Source organism: Notolabrus celidotus, chromosome 12, assembly GCF_009762535.1.
Source record: "Notolabrus celidotus isolate fNotCel1 chromosome 12, fNotCel1.pri, whole genome shotgun sequence".
Lineage (NCBI taxonomy): Eukaryota > Metazoa > Chordata > Actinopteri > Labriformes > Labridae > Notolabrus > Notolabrus celidotus.
Genome location: NC_048283.1, coordinates 5,258,125 through 5,274,230, shown reverse-complemented (window position 1 = coordinate 5,274,230; position 16,106 = coordinate 5,258,125).

The following is a 16,106-nucleotide window of genomic DNA, read 5'->3' as shown; positions in this document are numbered from 1 at the left end:
CTTTATTATAGAGGAGAGAACAGTGGATAGTAGGGGTGACCCCAAATAGTCGAATATTCGACGATTCGTTCTAACGAGCCTTAGTCGACTGCCAATCTCATAGTCGAATATTTGCATATGAAACGTGGATCATTCCATTCAAACCATGGGGGTGCTCAATGTCTAATTTTACATTATTTTCCTGTTTCCCGTAAAAATAGTGTCTCATATATCCTATTTTTATATAAATATAGACTTATTTAATGTAATTCTGAGAACAGCTCTTGAAGTGTTAAATCTCCTTAAAGTGGTAATTAAATCTCCCCTGGTAATTAAAGGTGGACTCTCCCATTTAGCGGGAGCTGTGGAGCAGACGTACCTCAGCTGGCCTTTAAATCTTTCTACGTTCATGGCAGCTCAAAATGTCAGGAAATAAAACTTCAGTTGATCCTAAAAAATAGTGATGAAGATGAGGAGCAGCTTCATGAAGAGGGCTGTGAGATCAAGGATTACCGGACCACGCAAAAACTGTAAGGGGCCAAAAGAACGAGGAGGAATACCCAAAGCTGTCCGAAGCCTCAAAAACAATCCACAGCATCCCATCCACCTCCACATCATCAGAGAGGATATTCTCAAAGACAGGATTTACAGTCAACAAAGCAAGGAGCGCACTTCTGCCCGTACACACGATGGTTTTCCTCGTGTACAGTTTGAAAAGAGTCAAGCGGACAAAGACACGATGAAAGACAGTTTTAAAAGGTTCTGTTCAGAGATTTAAAAACCCTTTAGCTGGTTCAGGTTTGATTTTGAACATTATACAAATGTTTAGCCTTAAGTTGGACAAACTACCCATCGCAGTGCTGCTCTCTGCTGTGTGAACACTGTTTAAATATCTCCTGATTCCTTACTCTATAGTGGCGCGTTGTTCCATTTTTAACAGATGGTGGCCTTATTTGAGTTTTCTCTCCTTCATCACCTCGTTGTTTTTGCAATATAGATTAAAAAAATCTTAGTTTTATGCTCATAATATTCTGTTGTCCCTTTTACTTTAAGCTACGAGTCTCTTAATTGTAAAATTGTAATATTGTCATGCGGTCACCATCATGCAGACTTTGGGTCAATAAGGAAAAACAACAAACATTTGACTATTCCTCTACTATGGGCAAAATCTGATGGATCAGATTCGACTAAGCAAATCCTTAGTCGGGCTCACCCCTAGTGGATAGTAAAGGAAACAGGGAGAGAGTGGGTGGAGTGACATGCAGGAAAGAGGCCACAGGCTGAATTCGAACCTGGGCCAACTGCTTCATGGTCATGCAACTTAACCATTAGACTAAGTCTGCGCCCATTTGTGGTTTATTTTTGATAAATTAGATCATTGATGGAGGGGCAAGCCCATTTAAAACCCTAAAAACAAGACAGATATCAGTATAGGCCTGAAAATGTTCAATGTTTAAAATAATATACTTCCTGACTATATGTTGAAATAATGCAAATGGAGAGGTTTCCTGTCTAAGGTTTTGACTGTCGTCTTAAAGAGAGACTTGATGGGTTTTAATGCGCTGGCTGTTGAGTGTGACAAAGTTTTAAAACAATAAGTGATGTGAGAAAATATCATTGCATGCATATTGGCGTTTGCTGAACTTGAAGTGAGGAAAGGTCTCATATGATGGAAATGTGAGAGGTTGAACTTTATGATATTTTAGTTTTTTTAATGGGAATCCATTAGGTTAGATTGGAGTCAAAACCTACACCAAGATACTTGAACTGTTCCAACACATCAAGTCTGTTTCATTTTATTGAGTTGTAATGTATACATTCAGGTAGCACAGAATAAAATGCTGTAAAATTAACTGCACAGTTTAAAAAAAAGCAGCAGCATATTGTCTCATCATCTCGAAGCAGTGCAAGTGTTAAACTTGTCTGCAGGGGGCGACATTGATAAGTCTGCATCTGCAGGTCCTTTCTGATAGAGCAGGTTGACAGGTGCAGAATGTGGATCTGAAGTTGGTGTAGCTTCTGGATCACAGTTTCATTCATCCTGCATTCTCTCTAACCACCAGCAGGGGGCGACTCTACAAGATGTTTAAAGAAAATGAAGCACATTGAAGTATCTCTCTAGCACTCTGCTTATCTATCACCTGATCATGCGTGTTCACTCTTTAAAGTACGCACCGGCCACCTCTATGAACCAATCATCCTGCTGCTGCCAAACTTTAAATCTGTTCTCCTCTCTGCTCCATCAGTTTGCTGTTTCAGGATCCATCGCAGTAACTCCACACCTTATCATCAGTATTAGGGATTTAGTGCTTCAGATGTCCACCACACATCACACACTGCATCCTTCCTTCACTCTCACCGGCGTCAGTGTCTGGGCTCCATCAGGGGTTACCGTATCCTGCAGTCGGCCTCATCACCCCTGTGAATACACAAAGTCGCCTCGATAGGGTCTAACCGCCAAAGACATCCTTTATTATTCACTCATAATCAAGTCTCCATTGATTGAACTTGATGTTAGCAAATGAGGACATGTCCCAGTATGCAGCAGCAGCCCCAGAGCCACAACACCCTTCAGTTTTAAGATCTGAAATCATGGTCTATTTTCAGTTTGTCTAACGTTTCAAAACTATTTCTGAAACTACATCACTTCAATTATGAAAAAGTAACTGAGACATTGTTTATTGGGGTACTGGTTGGTGGTTTGGGCGCATCCACAGAGGCTACTCCTTGTTGCAGTGGTCGCTGGCTTGATTGCCAGCCAAATCCATTTGCTGCATGACTTACCCCACTCTCTAATCCCAACATTTTCTGTCTCTCTTCAGCTTCCCTGTCTAATGAAGGAAGAAATCTGAAATACAAAAAAAATCAAAATAAAGGGTTTTATTGTAATTTTATATAGAATTTTTCAAATTAAAATTTTATAATGTGCACTAGCAGTCAAAAGTCACATTAATCCACATTGTAGATTAATACTGAAGACATCAAAACTATGAAATAATCTGGTTTTGCCATAATCTGGATTACAACAGTCGTCAAATAGGGCTCTCCATTGTGTGCTAACCCAACCTCTGAACAACACAACTGATGGCCTCAAACACATTAAGAAGGCAAGTCATTCTACAAATGAACTCTTGACAAGGCTCATGTTAATTAGAAACCATTCCAGGAGACCACTTCATGAAGCAGACTGAGAGAATACCAAGAGTGTGCAAAGCTGTCATGAAGGAAAAAAGGGGGCTACTTTACAGAATCTAAAATATAAAACATATTCTGCTTTGTTTAACACTTTTTTGTTAATTAAATAATTCCATATATGTTCGTTCATAGTTTTGATGTCTTCAGTATTAATCTACAGTGTTTCAAATAATTAAAATAAATACAAACCCTTGAATGAGAAGGTGTGTCTAAACTTTTGACTGGTAGTGTATATTAAGACTGAACAATGTAAAGTATTTTTTTAAAAGAAAAATAAATCCCCTCCAAAGGGCCGAAGCTTATAGTTAGAGCTGGCTCAGGCTTGGACCAGCTTTTGTTATGCTGCTATAGGCCTAGACTGCTGGGGGAACTGGCACACTGACACACTGGGATCCTAGCTCACCCCCTTCCCCCCAACCCCTTCATCACTTACTTTAACTCTGCCTGTCCCATTAAAGTTACTAACCATAGACCTTTCTGGAGTCCCTGAGCTCCCTTGTCTCGTAGATTCCTCTGAGCTGCCGTAGACGTCCTCCTGCTGCAGACGATCTGGACTCCATCTGATACGGACGTGCTGGACTCCAGCAGCTTCTACTACTCGTCTCATCACTATCACCTCTCTCTCTTACTCCCCTCTATCTGTCTTTCCAGACCCAACTCAGTCAAGGCATGATGGCTGTCTAACATGAGTCTGGTTCTGCCTGAGGTTTCTGCCTGTTAAAGGAAGTTTTTCCTCACCACTGTAACTAGCTAAATACTGCGAGGTGCAGTGCTCATGATGGCTTAAGGTGCGGTCAGACTGAGTCTTACCCTGTCTTGAAGTTGGGTATCTGTTCATAATTTGTATGTTTGTAAAAGCATCTTGAGATAACGTTTGTTGTGATTTGGCGCTTTACAAATAAAGATTGATTGATTGAAAGGGCAATTTTGGCATGCCAGGAGCTTTGGTAGACTAGCTGCAGGACTGCAAAGGTCTGAAACTGCTTAATTCCTACCTTGACAAGTTTATAATCACTGTGGGTAGTTTTAAACTCTCCTGAGAGAAGATAATTATTTTCATTTAATTGTTTATCGCCCACTCAGATAAAATTATACAATATGTTTTAGGTCATGGCTGCCTGTGATTGATCTGATGTATCCACCTGTAATTGCACACACGGACAGAATCTAATCACGACTGAGACTGTCCAGACTCTTATTCAGCTGGATGTTAAAAAACTGGCAGAAATTCATTTTTTCTGTGTCATTAAATCTATTCCATATTTCTGCTTTTTAATTATAACTCAGAGTCGTCTCAGCTCTGGTAACAATACGAGCCCTCTGGATACACCCTGACCTGAATGACTGAGAATCTCAGACAATGTGATGAGGAGGAAGTCTTTTGAAAGAGACAGACTGAATATTTCATTTCATATTATTTCATTTTATAGAGATAATATCTGAACAGATATAGCAATTGCAGGTTTGTCATTAGTTCTGAGCCGTGGTTATTCAACCAGGAATATACTCATTATTAGTAAGGGACTATTTTTAGCTGTGGATTATTTGATTGGTTGTGTTCTGTGCAACAGGATGGTAAATGTAGGAGTGAGTCAAAATAAAGTGAACTACACTTTCTATGTTCATAACTCCCAGTGTAACACTTTACCTCCCTGAAGCAGCTCAATTATTTTTCTACAGCGATGCAGCTCCATAGCACGGATGAAAAAGTCAAGTTTTCCTTTGTGAAGCACTCTGGAACTCGTATTTTTAAAAGTGCCCTTCATATAAAGATTATTCAAACACAACAGATAACAAGTGTCATTGGGAGTAATTCATTTTTTATGCTTTCGGCCTCTTATTGAGATTCGCTGACACTAAGCTAAAAGAAAACACCACCCGATTTGTATTCTTTCACACCACTTCACTTCGAATTATCAAACTTTAAATGTAAGATCTATGAAATCAGCATATCTGGCTTACGCAACACATAGCACTTAAAGTACATTTTTATCCAAAGCAGCAGCAGTTTGATAAATGAGCATAGATTTTCAGTGTCTTTGGCCTTAGAGGGAATAAAAGCTGAACTGTGAGAGCTTTAGAGCAGCTCTCCACCATCTGAACTGACTAAAATAAGCTCAATAAGCCTGAGCAGAAGATAAAATCACACTCTAAGCTGATCTTTTTTCCCTCTGCAGGGCTCCAGGAAGGTTATATTAAGAGATTGTGATCTCCCAGCCTCCATCACCTTGCATAGCAGCAGTGCATCTTTCATCCAGTCTATCAAGGTACTTTCCATCCATATGGCTCAAGTTAAATGCACTAATATCATCTCCTGCAATGCTTATTTGGTTACTTGAGGTGAAATGGAGCAGTGTGAATTTTCACGCCGTCTCACAGGCTGATATATGAGGCAGTCATTGTCAGAGAAGCTCTCCTTTTACTAGCTCCCTGTCCTTGAAATTTATAGCTCCTCTAAAATCTGCTCACACTCGAGTGCTCATGGCCGGACGGTCGGACACACTCGCTGTGCGGTTATAGCACGGAGTTATTCATCAGGGTCAGAGTGTCCGTCTCACTTGACTGACATCTGCTTGAGCCAATAATTAATGGCTCCATAATTGATGTGCCAATCACATGAGGAGGGAGATTATGGAGAGGTCCGTCTAAAAAGCATGCTAATGCTAACGAGAGGTCGCCGAACAACCTCTGCAGCTTTGGATACGGCACACTGATGGCGAGGTCCATGAAGGGATTCATGTTTGAGTTTCTGCTGCTTTGATTCAATAAACACTCAGTTTTTTTGCTCTTTTAATGAAAATATTTGCAGAATGTTTTCTCAGACTGAAAGCTATGAAATTCCTGATTTTAATTAATATTTATTTGTTCATTTAGGCGTTCACTTCACAAAGTCAGCAGACACAGATGGTGTTTGTGTGTTTGACTGTCGGGTGTCTGAGGAGAAAAAGGTCAGGAAATCATTTTCTCAATCCAACGATCACTGCTTATAAAGTTTCAAGTCATTCTCTGAGTTTCCTTTAGTGTTTGTTTTCTGTTTGTTTGTACATTGTGAGATTTTAAACCAAAGCCCCATTGAATCATGTGAAATACTCAACCATGAAATTGTTTATTCCACAGTTCTCCATTTCAAAAACATTCAAATTCTTCAAGATATTTAACATATTTCAGGTTTTGATGGTTTTTAAAACTATTGTCTGAACTTTGACATCCCTAAACAAAGATATTGTGGCTTTGTTAATGACAAAGAAAGAATGTTTTTTTATTTTTTTAATACTTTTTATTTAGTAGTTTTCACACACAAAAGAAACAACAAGGAAACAAAACAAGACAAAACAAAGACGTGGCAGCATGTCAGCATTGGATGAGTTGTCTTACATATATATAAGACTATCTTCTGTAAGTAAACAGCTCATTTTTAACCCCTTTATGAGTATAGGATTTGATACCCAATGCAGAAACACACTTTAAATAAAATGTACAAAGAGAAAAATCTACGTCAACAAGAATAAACAGAGAAAAAATAAACAAATATATAAAAATAAATAAATAAATAAAATGAAATAAAATACATAAATGAATTTTAAATCAGATTTTATTTAGGCCTGGATATGTGTGAGATCATTTTAACCAGTATAACAAAAAGTGTATCTAAATCTGACCACCAACCCCAGCTTTAAGTATAATTCACTGCCTATAATTCAACCTTACACTGCAAGCATAGCTGTTCAACATTCATCATATTGATTAAAGACGACTTGAACAGCTTGTCCAAAATGTTTCATAATGATGTTTTCCTCTCTATCAACTGTGTAATCAATGTATAATCTCAGTTTCTGACAGGGCCTTGGGTTTAAATTGTGATGTTCCAGACATCAGCTCTATCAGCATTCAGTGAAGTAACTGCTTACGTCTGGGAATATGGTGACACAGTTAAAAATAGATGCAGGGGCTCCCATGTGGATCAGAAGTTAAGATGCTGACCATGAACCTCAGAGTCTCTGGGTACAGTCGGGAGACCTCTGGTGCATCTCTTTGCCTCGTTTCCTGTCATCTCTGATACTGGTGCTGAATTAAACAGGACAAAAAGACTACTTGAAGAAAAGCATGAGCAGACAGGATTGTCGTCTTTATCTAAAATAGAGAGAGAAAATCTGCCAGGTTTTTCTATCACATGTTTGTGCCTTCATTGTGTTGGAGAAATAGCATCACTGAGTGAAAAGACCCATTTTCTTCAGTGTGATTGATGACCTGATGGTTTTTTTTTTACCCGTGAGGTACTCAGGTAATATAACAAAATAAAGAGTCGGTGATATATTAAAGTATCAACCCCACAAAGCATCTATCCCTCAGCAGATCATGTTGTGCCAGCTGGAGGGGAAAGTGCTAATATTCCAAATAACTTTGAAGAAGTTCAGGTGATAAACTTGACATGCAGGTATCATTATCGTCACACATTTTGGAGATGTGTTTGTTTGCTTTCAGGCAGAATTATGATCCCACTTTAATGTAAGTCTGTTTTATATAAGCCTAAGGTTAAAGCTAGCAGGTAGTTTTTACACTGCTTTGCTCAGGAACACACAGACACTGTACATAGATTTATGAGCTATAAGGAGACAAAGCTGCTTCAGGAAAGTCAAGCATGTTTCTTTACATCTCCAGTGTTTGTGCTGAGGATCCTGGATCTATTTTCTAAGCTAACCAACTGTCAAGCCGTCTCCTCACTTTGAGCTGGACATGAGAGTGGTTATAGTTTTCTTGTGTGACTCTGCCAAAAGGCTCAGAAATAGTTAATGGGTTAAAAGGAAAATCTAAGGGAGATCAGCAGTTAAACTGGGATTATTTTCTGTGTCAGCTGCTCCGAGTGAGTCACAATAACAGAAGAAGGCTGTCTGTATTCATGAGCGCCGCAGTACAGCTGTCAGACAAGTCCTTGAAATGTTTGCGGCTTGCTCTCCTACTGTTCACGTATCCGTGTTCTTAGCAGAATCCAGAGATTTCAAGAGCCGAGTGCAGGCCTGTGTCTGACAGAGAGACTCTTCACTGGGGTTTGTTATTAAACTCAGTCATACTGAGGCAGAGATCAGTCCCTGCTGTTCTCTTTTAGCCTTGTTCCTTTCAAAAACACTTTGGGAAAGGGAAAACATGTAACATCAAATCTTACTCAGATCCACTGACCACACTTTTGGAAGGCAGGTCGTCGATGCTGATTATGAAAATAAAGTCAATACCATATCATTTCTGTTTTGCTAACTTGATGGTTAGTGTGCTGAGATGACATCCTGATGCATGTCATCTCTGCATCATTTGACTTCATGTGATGGCAAAACTAGCATTCAAATTTGGATCAACATCCAAACATTCCTACTCATACAGCTACATAGTTATCTGACTATGTTTTTAATCACAAATAATATGTTTTACTTTTTACTTCAAAGAGATTAAATGCATACTTTAAAATTCTGACCAATCAAGTATAGATCTGGACATTTCCTCACATACACTATGTATGTGTAACGTAATGCATTTATGCCTCTGCTTCAGCGACAGCCGTAAACACAGCATTGTGTGTTTGGTCGTCGGTCCATCCATCATTCGATTCCATTCCTCTGAACATGATGTATCAGATATGCCTGAGGGTACTTTCCTCACATTTGGCACAAAATTCGATTTGGACCTTGAACTAATTTGATGTTGGTGAACAAAGACAAGAGGTCAATCATAAAATGCTGAGATTCATCAATCATGTCCTGGGAAAACGCTGATGGATATTAATCCTGTCAGATGTTTGTGAATGCAAAATCTCTGATACACCTAGAAGCAATATCTTCAATATAAATCATTAGAAAATCAATCATTATAAAATTTGGCACAAAAGTTTGGTTTGCTTATACCAACAGCTGAATCAAGAAGATTTTAGGGCGCAGAATTAGCTTAATGGTTAAGCTGCATGTCCATGTAGCCGGTGGCCTGGGTTCAAATCCAGCCTGTGGCCTCTTTCCCATATTTCATTCCCCCACTCTCTCCCAATTGCCTACACTACTGTCCTCTCCTCTATAAAATAAAGGTGTAAAAAAAAAGCACAAAAAACACAACTTTAAAATTAAGAAGAAGATTTTAACATTCAAACATCCATGTCAATGTGATCTAGCTCCATCCAGTCCTGCTGCAGATGGTGTCTAACACCTTGTTTCAACTTATGTATGTGGAGTAAAATGGAGTAACATCAAACTGAAGCTCATTCATTCCTATGGGAATCTCTGCTAGCATAGCTAAAAGGCTGATAACTTGCTAACAGGCTTCCTTCAATTCAGTTGCCTCAACATGTTGAGTGAGTTTGCATGATTAAAAGAAGGAGGTGGGGTTTTCTGTTATTATGTCCCTCCTGTTAATTGTTGTGGTGGGACCTCTTTGGTTTGACTCTCCCTTTGTGTTCTTTTGTTTGTGTACTTTAGAGTACTTTCAGTATACCAATAAATTCCTCGTCCCGGCCATTTTTACAGCGTCATTTAGGGGGAAGCTTCACTGGTTGATCTGTGAGGTGGCAATTTTAGTTTTGGATTAGTAGAGAGGTTGTTGTTTTTTTTTTAAACTTTTTATTGGGTTTTGCTTTTAACAGAGGACAGAATCAAAATGAACATAGAAAAATACAAGTACATCAATACAAAAAGAAACAACAAAACCCACCCTGTTCAGGTCCGGTCCTTAAATCCTTTAACGAGAGTGCCTGGTTCAGTGCAATTAATAAGACATTTGGGGAAAATGAATAAATAAGTACTTAGATAAGAATGAGTTATAACAAAATAAAATACATTCATGAGGGTCACTTGAGATAATACAGATTGTCAAAAAACAGTAAAAAAAAAAAGCACAGAACAAACAACAACAAAAAACACAGATGCAGAGTGAAAATACATTATTCCACTCAATTGATCACAATCCCATAAGAGGGCCCTCCAGAGCAATGTAAAGTAGCCTTGAATTATGTCAGTTGTCAGTATTTATGTCCCTAACAGGAGATTGCAGAGGAGTTATGGATTCAGTCTCCAAGAATACTAGAAAATCACCCCAAATCTTTTTAAACTCTCCTAGATTGCCCTTGAGGTTATACGTTATTTTCTCATTCAGTATACATGATGCTAATTCATTAATCCATCTCTTTGTTGTAGGAGGTTGTTCGTCCTTCCACTGCATGGCTTTACATTTATTGACTGTAGTGAGGTTGTTTTGAGCTAAAGTAGGATAAAGGAAACAAGTGGCAAAATAAATACACTTGACATCTTGAATAAATGTAGAGGGTATGGCCACAGTCTATGATTTAAAATCTGATCAGTAGAACGGAGTGAAGCTCTCCTTAAAGGTGACATATCATGCAAAATTGACTTTTTAATGGTTCTCTACCTGAAATATGTGTCCCTGGCATGTCTACAAACCCCCCGAGAATGAAAAAAATCCATTCTGCCCCTGTTTTGATTTCTCCACCTTTCTGTAAATGTGTGTGAAACGAGCCGTTTCAGACTTCCGTGTTTTTGTTACGTCACAACGCCATCCGGTCTGTCACGGAGTCAGAGCTCGGAGCTTGTTCAGCCCATAGACTGTATAAAATAATACTGAATCCCCCCTCCGTTTTTCATTACCTGCACAAATGTGTGCTAACAAGGAGCATAGGAGGGAGGCATGCTAGTTGCAGGCTGTCTTAATAAACACAAAGGTCGGTTTTACTCCCCACGTCTGCAGATTTGAAGATCTAGTGGATGATTTTTATTTATCATGGATAAGTGCTAGCGCTAGTTAGCATAGCTACATAGCTACATGTCGTAGCTGTAGCTGTGTACCAAGACACACGTCTACATTCTGACAAATAAAACAACAAGAAACACAGAATCTGTGACCAATCCTTCAGAAAGATCCCGCTGCCTTTCTGGTAGAGGTCGGTTTTACTCCCCAGGCCTGCAGATTTGAAGATCTAGTGGATGATTTTTATTTATCATGGATAAGTGCTAGCGCTAGTTAGCATAGCCACATAGCTACATGTTCGTAGCTGTGTACCAAGACACACGTCTACATACTGATAAATAAAACAACAAGAAACAATAAATCTGTGACCAATCGTTCAGAAAGGTCCTGCTACAGGCGCCTCTCTGTCAGGATCAGATTCTGGATCAGATTCAGAGGGTTGAAGTAACGTGATCTCTGAGCAGCCGTGTATATTCAGCCAACATGTAAACATTAGATCAACGTGCTGGACAGCCGAGGCACATCCACTTCCTGAGGGGGCGTGGTCAGAGAGAAAACAGAGTTTTCTGAGGAGGACTGAAGAAGAGGGCTTTTCAGGCATGCCAAAATCTGATTTCAAAGTGTTTTTTTTGAGCATAAACTTTAAAGACATGTTTTGGGGACCTCTTAGACCAATATATATTGATGAAAAAAGCGTGATATGTCACCTTTAATAATGTTTTCACTGTAAAACTTAGAAAAATAAAAGCATAGAAAAGAGTCACTCTACATGGATGATCTAAATCAGTGCACACAACATGAAGAGTTTGTTTGGAAAATTTGAAAAGGATCCATTCTTTCACCATAAATCTGCACCTTAATCCTGCTGAGCACATCTATCAGTGTGTGGGTTGGTGTGGATAAGCAGATTTGTGAATACATGCGTACGTGTTAGGCATACCTGTGTGTGTACACTGTAGGTGCATGAAGTGTCTAATTGAAGTGACTTCAGCGTTTTTCTCCAGACCTATTTTAAGGCTTCAGCGAGTCGAGTCAATTTAAAAATTGCCAAGTTGAAAGCAACCTGTGAGGAAAGCTTTCAGTTCCTCCTCTGCATGCCTCCCCTCTCGTTAAACCTTTATCTCTCATTTCAGAAGCCTAAAAGCGCTCTGTGTAAAATCATGCAGGGTGCTTAAACCCGGGCTCTTTTAATGCAGGTGTTCTGTCAAGTTCACAAGCGACCCCATGTTTCAAAAAGATGGCTGCCTGCGAGCGAGGGTTTTGTAAACCACGAATGTCAGATGAAGTAAAAACGTCTGAGCCTTAATGGACTGGAATGTTAATTGAGGCATTTATCATCATGTTGAATCAAAGCTTTTACACGGACATGGCAAACGGGCTGCCTGGACCTGCCCGGCCCCCGCCAGGAGTCCTGAGGGCATCGTCAGAGCAGCTAATGTCGAGTGTCTGTTTCAACATCCTGCCTGAGCGCTGCAGCCTTCAGGGGGTTTCTCTTCTCCACCCGCTGCAAATGAAAAATGAAAAACAACTCCCTATGACTAATGAAAAGGGATGGACTTCTTCCTTGTTACAGTGACAGAGAGGCACGAGATGATGAATCTGACAGGAATTTGGCACACACAATCCTGTGGTGCCTCGCAGGTAGTCTGCACATAAATCACCTCCCTGTAGTGAAGAGATCAGGGGTGGGGTTACAGAAATGAACACCACATGGAGGGGAATCCAGAGCTGGAGCAACGGGAAAGCAAAATCCACGATAGCTTTATACTTCTCTCTCTTGAGGTCTAAGAACTTAGCAGTAAGCATCTGAAGTATCAAACATTAGTTTCAATCTAAATGTTTATTTTCTGTTATTTTTCCTGAAGTTTTGTTTAAACTGGGGAAGATTTTGCTCAGATATTACACAGGTAGTGACTGTCCATGATCCAGTCACACAAAATATCACTCTGTAAGCTAGTCAGCAGTTTGAAAACAGCACTTGCTTTGTCCAATATTACCATGTCGTATTTTTTCAGCTGCAGGAGTTTGCAGCAGGAATCAGTATTGTTTGTCTTTAAAGCTCTTAATGGCTTAGCCCCCCAGTATCTGACCAAGCTTCTCCATTACCATCTCCCTGCCAGAACACTGAGATCATCTAGTCTAGTTGTTATTTGTTCACCCCCAAAACAAGGCTTAAAACCAAAGGTGACCAAGCCTTTGTGGCGGCTGCCCCCTCGGCTCTGGAACAACCTACCCTGGCATATCCGCCCTGCAAGATCAATCTCTAAAGGCTCACCTCTTCGCCCTGGCTTTTAATCCAGGTTGAGTGGTAAAATCTTAATCAAATTGTAATTTATTTAATTCTATCTTATTTAATTATATATTTGCACTGTGTTTATGTGTCTTAGTATTGTATCTTTGGCATTGTTTGTGTTATGTTTGTCATTTGTGCTGCTTTTGATCTGTACAGCACTTTGGTCAACTCCGGTTGTTTTAAATGTGCTCCATAAATAAAGCTTGAGTTGAGTTGAGTTGAGTAATTTTTTTGTGTGTTAAAAGTCAGCAGAGATGCTAATATTTATAAAGCACCAGTACATGGTAGCGCTTCGATATAGCGGTGGCTTTATAGCTTTAAGAGCTATAAAGCAGCAGCTAACAGGTTAGCTGACCCCTCACACCCTGGACACAAATTCTTCAAACTCCTCCCCTCTGGCAGGCGCTACAGATCACTGTGCGCCAAAACAACTCGCCATAAGAACAGTTTCTTCCCCCAGGCTGTCACTCTGATGAACACTAAACCATAACAGTGTCATACCTGTCAGATAAACACTCTCTGTAAATATACATGTAGATAAACAATGCAACAATTCTCCAAGCAGAATTCCATATTTCTATTTTTTTATTATTTAACTACTATTTTTTTAAATGTAAAAACTACCTCTGCTACTCACCACTGCACTTTATCATATTATTTTAGCCTGTACATATTAGTCATGCCTATTTGTTGTTCTTTTGTATTTGTAGCTGATTTTATTGTTATTATTTTTATTGTATTTTTATTTGTATGTCTTATTCTTATGCCTTGTACAACGAGAGCACAGTTTACCAAAGTCAAATTCCTTGTGTGTTCAAGCATACCTGGCCAATAAAGCAGATTCTGATTCTGATTCTTCACTTCTTTACTTCTTTACTTAAATATTTTAAATGTAATTGATTTCCTGATGGGGCTGCACGGTGGTGCAGTGGGTAGCGCTGTTGCCTCACAGCTAGAAGGTCATGGTTCGAATCCCCGGCTGGGCGGGTGCCTCTCTGTGTGGAGTTTGCATGTTCTCCCTGTGCATGCGTGGGTTCTCTTCCTCCCACAATCCAAAAACATGCTCAGGTTGATTGATCACTCTAAATTGCCTGTAGGTGTGAGTGTGTGCATGAATGGTTGTCTGTCTCTCTGTGTTAGCCCTGTGATAGGTTGGCGACCTGTCCAGGGTGTACCCTGCCTTCTGCCCGAAGCCAGCTGGGATAGGCTCCAGCCCCCCGTGACCCCTAACGGGATAAGCGGTCAAGATAATGGATGGATGGATAATTTCCTTATCACGTTCATGAGTATTCAATGCTGAATACTAACAATAAAGTAAAGTAGTACAGAGTCTTGTGAACATTATGGTAAGCTTCTAAAGTCAGAGATGCATTCAAGTGTCTGCAAAATGTGTTTGAATCGGTCAAGGGTAAATTGAGATATTTAATAGGTTTTGTGATCCAACCATTAAAGTCCCAGCTAACATTTGCAACTCATCAGTAAGTCACCAGTTCAATTATTTTTCAATGGCAAGGCTTTTGCTTCAACCTCTCGACTCAAACGTCTGTCTAAGGCTGCACAGCGCTGATTGTCAAACAGGCAACTGGCTGTCGATTCAAATGAGTGCCCATGATGTCGTGAGAGATGTTTTAATCTGTTTTTAATCTGTGTTTTTGATACGAAGAACATTTCATGTCACTCAGATTTTATTGGAGTCTTAATGAGACTCTGAACTTTAAATGATGCATTTTCACTATTAAAACCCAAAATGTTCAACTCGCCTCTTTCAGAACTATGGTTGTAAATCTGCATTGGATTCCCTCACGCTTTTACAAAGTGTTCAGAGTAAATGTTGTGTATCCCTTTGGAAATGTAAGAAAGTTTTCTGAGGCCAAGTATTTCTAAAACAGATGTCTACATGCTCTGCAATGTTACTGCAGGCTTGTAAGTTCACTTCAGGGCTTGTAGTGTTGCTAACAGTCATAAATAACCGTGTCAGATCGGGGTGTTATTGTTTCTAAAGGTTAAACATTGTTCTTTAAGAACATCAGAGCAAGTAAAAGTATTTAAGACAAAGCTTTCTTTGACACAGGAGCTGAAAATGTCACGTAATTATGGCCCAAGATCCGTGACAACAGGCTGGCTGGAAAAGAATCCTTTTACATCTCAGGATCATAATGAGCTGTGTGTTTTGCTTACGGCTTCATCAGGCCTGCTCATAATGACATACAGGTTTTGCCCATTAAAAACTAATGAAATGAAAAAGATTGTTTTGCACCGGCGCAGTGTTCCCGGGTTCTCAAGCTATAAATGTTATAATAATGAGCCTTTTTTTTCTCCCCCGTCTCCTTCTAAGGTTTAGCAGCACGCCTGGACCTGCACACTGTTAATACCCGCATCACAGCTGCCAATTACAAAGTGAGAATTTGATCCATCTCAGCTCCCTGCCTGTCATGTTACTTTTGAAAGCATCATGTAACTCAGTCAATTGATCAGATTGAATCACTGATTTATCTCACAGTCTGACTTCATGCTCATCGTGTTGTGTTTGGGAGGGGTTTGTGTACTCTTGTTCCAACCAATCAGATTTCACTTTCAGTCAACATGGCAGCTGCAGCGATGGTTTCTGGGTGCAGTCAATGTTTTCAAGATGATTAAAGTAGTTAAACCATTAAAGAGTCATTATATCTGTAAGTCTGTTCAGCTCTACTTTTCTTTTTTTAAATATTTGACAAATGTTTCTGTTCACGCAGCTGTATTTATTTCATCAAATCAATATTGTTTTCTGTACTCCATCTCTTCTCATACCTTCGAACCCTATTCTAAATGTATCTGTGTTACTTTGTTTTCTCTTGTTAAGCAGACTATTCAAATGTAAAGAAAAGTGCTCCATGAATAAAGATTAGTATTATTAATTTGATCATTT